Source organism: Piliocolobus tephrosceles, chromosome 5, assembly GCF_002776525.5.
Source record: "Piliocolobus tephrosceles isolate RC106 chromosome 5, ASM277652v3, whole genome shotgun sequence".
NCBI classification, from domain to species: Eukaryota; Metazoa; Chordata; class Mammalia; order Primates; family Cercopithecidae; genus Piliocolobus; species Piliocolobus tephrosceles.
In genome coordinates, this window is record NC_045438.1 from 75,772,015 (window position 1) to 75,780,245 (window position 8,231).

General features: G+C 40.4%; 1 pseudogene; it reads left to right on the forward strand.

The window, feature by feature from the left end:
* LOC111538630 overlaps positions 1–8,231 on the forward strand; it is a 54,731-nt pseudogene that overhangs the window by 44,667 nt on the left and 1,833 nt on the right.

The following is an 8,231-nucleotide window of genomic DNA, read 5'->3' on the forward strand; positions in this document are numbered from 1 at the left end:
GTTGGAATCCAGTAGATCACACTTAAGAATAATGGCCAGTAGCTAAGCTAATAACCAGTCACATGACTCTTTTGTACTACCTTGTATTCACAGGCATACTCTGTGGTGGCAGGGGAGAGAGCCCCCTCACCAGTCCACTCCTGGGTCTTGGGGGAGCCCCTCTGGTGGCTGCTGCTACACCCATATTTTTTTGTTAGGTGCTCCGTGTGGTGGGGCCCCCTTGGGCAGAGGCTGTGGTAGGGAGATGTGAACATAGTCTCTGAAATGGCCTTGAGGAGGAAGGCACACTCTGTTCCCTCTCTGTCCCAGGAACCCATGTATCTCACCCTTCTCAGTGTTCTGAGGATGGGGGCTCCTTCTCCACTTAAGTGCCAGCCACAGATCTTGGCTTTGTACTCTTGAGCTGCCCGCTACAGCCCTGGGGGCACCGGGATGTTGGCTTGGGTCTGGGTTCTGGTAGTGGTGAGAGATCCAGTGTGTTCCAGGGTCCTCAGGAAAGTACTTAGGTGCAGTAACTCACTAAGGGTGTGCTGCAGGGGCTGCACTATGTACCCACTCCTGCAGGGAAGCTAGGCGTAGACCCTATGAGGGAGCAGCAGGCAGAAGAGCTTGCAGAGCAGATGCCTCCAGTCCTGTGGTGAAGCTGGCCCCGCATCTGCTGGCTTAGAGGTCAGCTGGGGCCTCCACCTCCTGGAGGGGAATGGCGAGCCCTGGGGGATGGGCTTCTGTCCTCACTCTCTGCAGGAGAGCCCAGTGTGCAAAAGCTCCCAGGCTCCATCCGTCCAATGGCCTGTCTCTGCCTGCTCCCTAGGGAGATGCCCTGCTAGAAGTCCATGTCCATGGGGGATACAGAGTCCTCTGTAGCTAAGATTCCAGAGGTCTGCAGCAAGAGTGGACTGTCCCTCAGTTCCCTCACTCACCCTTTTCTCAGAAGCCATTGGATCTGGAACTAGCCCTGGCATTAGGGTATCCTACACAGGATTCCCAGCTTCATCCCTCTTCCGCCTTGGTTCCTGCATCGCTTCTCCATCCACTCTCAGCATTTTCTCTCTGGAGATCTGCCCAAATTATGGTGGTTTACTTGATAATTCAGTCTCTCTCAGTAGGAATGGCATTTTTGGGACTGCATCTAGTTGGTCACTTTGTGTTCAATTTGAAGAATGTTTAGGACATGTTTTGCTGGACAGCTCTTCAAAGCACACTGCTGAGCACTTCTACTGGGCCCATTTTGAGACTGAAATTGTAGAGCTTTTGAGACAATAAATGTGAGCTAAAAGCTTGAATAGACATTCTCATTTCAATATTTTTCATTTAAAGCATCCCTCATTATTATCAATATAAAGTGAAAATGCCATACCCACAGTCATGCTGCCAATCATTTTCTCTACTGAGCTAAAGACTCACAGAAATAGGATTTTTAATAGCCTCCAGAGACACTGAAGTGATAGCGCTATCTGCATCCAAAATAAGAATGTATCTACCACTGGCAAAATGAATTAGTATGACTAAAACTCAAATGAATCTCATTTCTACCCCCTCCTTTCTTTCAGAGTACTTATCTCATTTTATTGTTATTGCTTTATAAATTTCCTGCCTTTGACGTTGTAAGCTAAGCAAGGGAACAGTCTATATACACATTATTTTACATTGTTTTCACAGTACTTAGTACAATGTCTGGTTCATGGTAAACTGTTAATAAGTATTTATTGAATGTGTGTGTGAGTGAATAATAAAATGAATCATACCATGATCTCAGTTGCTAAAATAATGCACAATTAAATGGAGGGCAAAAATTTTACACTAGAAAACCAAAGCCCACAATATAAATAATCAAGTGATCCACTTTTCAAACAATGGTCAATGACTGAACAAGCAATATTTAACCTATTGGGAAATTTTAAAGTTTAGTAATTAGTTAATCCTTCAAAAAGCACTTATTGAACACCTATTATGTACTAGTTCCTGGGGATAAGCTCTACGATACTAATTTCTAACAGAAGCAGTACCCAACTCCCACTTCCATCCCCAGTTGTGTTTTGCAATTTATTTGATTTTTCTTTTTGTTATCATGATATTTGGTGGCCAGGAGCCAAGCATTCTAGATATGTTACAATTTGTAGGATAGTCCTTCACCATGAAGAATTATTCCAGGTTCCCAGGATTTTGAAATATTTTGCAAGACATTTAAGTGCCATATTTCACTCAATATAAGGTATCATTGATTTTAAGATGTACTATAATTATATATATAACTGAGAAGGACGAACACTGCAAATCATACTATGACACAATTCCTTCAGTATAGTTCTACACAACACATGTGTCAGTCTCAACAGCTCTTGCTCTTCTGAAATTTCTTTTAACTACTCTGAGCGATCTACAAATTCTCCTCCTTTTTGTTACTCAGATTGATCTACAAATTCTGCCTTCTGTTGCACTGAATGGCATATGATAGTTAATCTTTGCATATAATTCATGATGAAAATGTAAGGTGATGTTTATTCATGGTGTCTTATTTTTTTAATAAAAAAATGTTCTTGGCCGGGTGCGGTGGCTCACACCTGTAATCCCAGCACTTTGGGAGGCGGGCAGATCACAAGGTCAGAAGATCGAGACCATCCTGGCTAACACAGTGAAACCCCATCTCTACTAAAAGTACAAAAATATTAGCCAGGCGTGGTGGCGGGTGCCTGTAGTCCCAGCTACTCGGGAGGCTGAGGGAGGAGAATGGTGTGAACCCGGGAGGCAGAGCTTGCAGTGAGCCAAGATTGCGCCACTGCACTTCAGCTTGGGTGGCAGAGCGAGACTCCATCTCAAAAACAAACAAACAAACAAACAAACAAACAAACAAACAAACAAACAAAATGCTCTAGGCGTTCGAGGTTCCTCTGGGAAAAATATTGAATGATTGTTATTCTTCCAATGACGAATACTTTGTAAGTTCAAAATGATGTCCACTGTCCTGCTTCCATGCTTGTGAATAATTATTTGTATTGATGTTGATTCATAGTATAATGTCTTTAAATGACATTTTATATAGCAATTAAACTCAACACATGTAATATTTGCAAAGCAGATAACCCAACTGAAGTGATGAGAATATGAACAACTCTGCTCAAGTTTCCTCATCTTGGCTGCAACCTGATTGAAAGAGACTGTAAGAAGCCATTGACTGTAAGATGAATTTTGTAATTTCAAAAAGGTTAAAATGTGTCTACAGACAATAGATGTAAGATTTATTTTTGTAGTTATTAGAGTTCAGAGTCTAACTCCATTTAACTCAAATATGCTGAGTTTTTCAAGAATGCAAATATACTATGTAAATCACAATAAGATTACCCTTGGCTTTGTTCAGAACTTACAGAGGTTATTCGTCCTTCTGGAAAGGCTATTTGAGATACAGTATTTGAGTCTCTTAGGTCACATACCTATAACTGTGTTACGAGCTACTATATTCAATGTGATTCTTCATATAGTCGCAAACATCTGACTAATTTAAGACTTGTCTTCGTCAATGATTTAGTCTCATTTATTATACATAATTTTCTTATTGCTCTTATACTACGCTGAGGGCATTTTGTCAATTTATTCGAGAACAGAATGCTGATTTATAATATTTATAGAAATATATAAAACATATTTCAAAAGACTATAACTACATTGCATATTGTGGTTGATAATATTTAAATGCTGCTATAGTGATATTGTTTATACAACACTTGAAATTAACACCTGCTTCATACAGATGTAGGTTTGAAATGCATGTATTTTTTGAGGGTAATAAACTTTCAATCTTCTTAAGATTCTTAAGAATTTTTACACATTCCTAATCACATTAATAGTATTGTTTTTCTAAAAAGGTGGACCTTTCTTCCTAAAAAAATTATCCCCAGTGGAAGCTGTTCTTAATGATGCATGGTAACTGATAGGATACTAATGGGGTTTTGACCTAGTTCTTTTTTCATTTGAAGCACAAACAAAAAACTCACTGGGGCAGACTATCTCCAAAAGACTGATCAAACCCTGAAAATATGCAAAGGCATTTGAGACAAACATTTCTAACTTTAATAGTTAGATGAATGCTATAGCTTTCAATCTGAATATCTTCAGCTTTAACATCACTAATTATCTTAACTTTTTGAATGTTCTGAACTTGGAGAAAGGTCTAATTAATTTTCAGTGGCTCAGTGAGATTTAGATATATATGAGCATTGTCCAAAATACGTACAGTCGCTTGGCATGGGATCATGTGATGCCAAAAGGCACGAGGGCCCCACATTTCCTGACCCCTGGTAAAGTTCACTGTCTGCCGTTAAACTGGCAACTGACCTGACACCAGAGCTATCAAAGGGAGATTTTTTTTTTTGAGTTCTATGCACACTTGATGATTCTTTTGTCATTGTTGTTGGTTTTCATTGTGTCAATAACTTTTGGCAGTCGGTCTACTCCTTAACCTGAATAATCAGGATTCATCTCTTTGCATTCTGTCTCAAATGTCTCCACTGATGTCTTCCATAAGCTGGTTCCAAATTTGCATCTCCTGGTGGGGAATCCCAGACTGCCCCAAAAGATTTTGAGATCCATTGGCATTTCAGATTTTTACTCCCTTGAAGATAATTACTTAGCATCTGTGGATAAATTGTATATATAACACAGTACTACAGTAACTCCTCCAAACACCTCTGCAGGATACATGTTCGGTTGCCAGCAAAGAAAACTCTTCTGTTCAAGGTACTGCATGCTGAACATGCACAGGGTGCTGGTGAGTCCTCCTCCTGAAGCCAGGACAAAATGTGCTTAATCTTCCCTGGGTACTGCATTTGGCCTCAGAGGTGCAGCCCTGGCTTCTGGTCCAAGAAGGTGAATGCTAAGAATCTGTGCTACACTCTTACTGCAAAAGACATCAGGCCTCTTGATATTTTGAGCATGTTTTTATGTAGGATATATTAACTGTGGATTTCATTTTAGGAGAGTAAAAGGACTAAACATACTTATAAATAGGAGGGCTTAGTCTGATAAGATTGAGAACCGCTGAACACAGATATGCTATTCCTGCTAATAGTGTCATTGAAGAGTAGACTTAAACAATTGCAGCAAAATGGGAAAGGTTTGGCGATAGTGGTAAGCACACAGTGCTATAAACGCACACAGGAGGGCACTTAGGATGGACCGGAAGGGCCAGGCAGGGTTCCCTAGGAGAGGTGATTTTTGAGCTGGCCTACAGAAATATTTGGAGTTATCCAGGTAAATGAAGGTTATTCTAGTTAGACGAAAAAATGCCTTGGAGGTGTGAGATGGCATAGCATTTATAAAGACCTACAAATGGATGAGGCAGTTGAATCAAGGGAAATAGTAGTGTTTTGATTGAATAAGATGCCAGGTTGTTCATAGGCAATTATTGCTCCTCCCTCCCGAGCATCCATTAAAATGAAATAAATTGTTTCCCCTTCCCTCCTACTCCCATGTACAGTCGGTGTAAATCCACAGAGAAAAAGGGAATGAGAGAGGGGATGTTAGTAGATGAAAGATTGTTACAGTTTGTGAATTTAGGAAGTTCAGAGAAGCAGAAATGTTATTTAAAATGCTTAAAAATAAGTATGGTGCAGGGCCCAAGCAATAGAAAGAACTGCCTGTTGTCATGCAGAAGAGTTTCCTGGGGACACTCTGCTGAGCCAGTGGTGGGCTGCACAGTCTCTGTGACCCTTGGCTTCTCTAGATGTACCCTCCACTAAACTTTTAGAGCTAAGAGGACTCCCTTGCTTTTTGACTACCTGATGGTTCAGCTAAAGGAGGCATCAGGGGTATCAGGATCATTATTCTACTGGTTCTTTCCCTGCTGAGCCATGGTTTTGTGTGCCTGCTATCCTCTACCTAGGACCACAGTTTCTGTAGGGTAATCTATTCTATAGCTATAGCTCTGCTTGGTTGCACCAACAGTTTCCTTTCTTGCCTCTTCAGGCTTAGAGGAAGTAATAGCTTTCTAATCTTGATGATTCTGGTGTCTTGCCCCATCCCTTGTTGGTTGGTTTCCCTTAACCCTCTTCATGCCGCTGTAAATGGTCTCTTCATTAAATCCTTCAATGATCCCATTTTCTGTGCACCATCTGCTTCCTGTGAAGAGTTCGTGTGGGTGCATGTGGAAACGGGGTTTCCTAGGGAGAGGATGAGGTGGCAGGGGGTGTGCAAGGGATTCCGGAGAGGTAGCTAATAACCAAGAAGGACAATAGTATTTCTAATTTCATGAACTGTCGTGGCTAACCTGGTGAATGTCAGTTATCAGTTCTGGATATGATACAAATTATGTACTTATCAGAATAGAAGCTTATACAGAAGAAGAAGGGCTTTGTTTTTGTCCCCTCAAATGCACAAAGGGTCAGGATGGCATATATTTCAGAATATAGGAAGTAAAGTCCAGAACTAAAAATGGTACCAACAAAGGAATGGTTTACATGTCTGAATATGGAACTGGAATCTCAGCTCTTATTTCTATCCAATAACTAGTTGAACCAATAGCTAGATGGGTAGCTTTCAGACAAAAAATTGTAGGTTCTTTCTCTATAGGAATTAAAGAGTGAATACTTGAGATTAAGGGAAAATTTAGGAATATTGATTGAAAAGCTGCACTCAAGGATGGTTGTTCTCTATTCCTTTATTCCCATCCAGCCTTTTTTGCACATATTCCAGTCAGGAGACTGGAGAACTCGTCTGGAAAATAGAATGGCTTCAGGGAAAAGTTCTTCACATATTGATGTTTAGAAATCACCAGTGAAAATGTGGCTCTCCCCCCCTTGTCAATCCAAAGTGAAACATGTGAGTTGACATACTTCATCCATATTGGAAAGCTGCCTGTTAGCTTTTTAAGCTTTCATTTTCAATATGTACTCATGGCATAAAAGTAAGCCTCATAAATTAGAAACAAACAAGTAAAATAAACATACAGAGAAAGTGCCCAGACCAAAAAAATGCATAAATCAGAATTAATCTCTCCCCAATAAAAATTTCACAGCTCCAACTAAAACTTTAAGGTTTGTGAGAACATGTTGTAACTGTTTAAAAAGTCCCAGAAAGCAACTTTAAAAATTAACATACAGGTAAGTTAAAAAATCAGGTGGTTAGAATAAAAGAAGAGAAGGTTTGGAACATAAAGTCAAGAAAATTTCTCAAAATATAATAAAAACAGAGATGGAGGCCAGACATGGCAGCTCATACCTATAATCCCAGCACTTTGGGAGGCTAAGGTGGGCGGATCACCCAAGAGTTTGAAACTAGCCTCGCCAACATGGCAAAACCCCATCTCTACTAAAAAAAAAAAAAAAAAAAAGTCAGGTGTGGTGGTGCACGCCTGAAGTCCCAGCTACTGGGGAGGCTGAGGCATGAGATCGTGGAGGTGGAGGTGGAACTTGCAGTGAGCCAAGATCACACCACTGCACTCCAGCCTGGGAGACAGAAAAACAGAGGTAGAAGATCGGGTGCTGTGGCTCACGTCTGTAATCCCAGCACTTTGGGAGGCCAAGGCTGGCGGATCATGAGGTCAAGAGATCGAGATCATCCTGGCTAACATGGTGAAACCCCGACTCTGCTAAACATACAAAAAATTATCCAGGTGTGGTGGCATGTGCCTGTAGTCCCAGCTACTGGGGAAGCTGAGGCAGGAGAATCACTTGAACCTGGGAGGCAGAGGTTTCAGTAAACTGAGATCATGCTACTGCATGCCAGCCTGACAATAGAGCAAGACTCTGTCTCAAAAAAGAAAAAATAAATAAATAAAACAGAGGTGGAAAATATTAGAAAAAGGAAGATACTTAGAAGATAAATATAGGAAGTTCCACATCTGACTAAGCTCCAAAAAGAAAGAAAAAATAATGAAAATGGAAGGAAGAAAATGATAAAAATAAAATACGATAAAATATTTTACAACTGAAATGTATTAATATCCAGATGTAGAAGCCTTACCAAGTTGCCAGTGCCAAGAATGGAAACGACCCACACGAGGGCACTTCATAGTGAAACTGCAGAGCACAGACATAAAGACAATTTCAGAACACAGATGTAAATACCTTCTGAGTGTTAGAAAAAAAAGACACATGTAAAGGACTAGGAATCAGAATAGCGCCAGACATCTCAAAGAAAGTCTAAGAACGAGAGAGTAGAAGATGGTTTTCAAAATTATGAGGAAAAGCCCACTCTATCTATCTATCTATCTATCTATCTATCTATCTATCTATCTATCT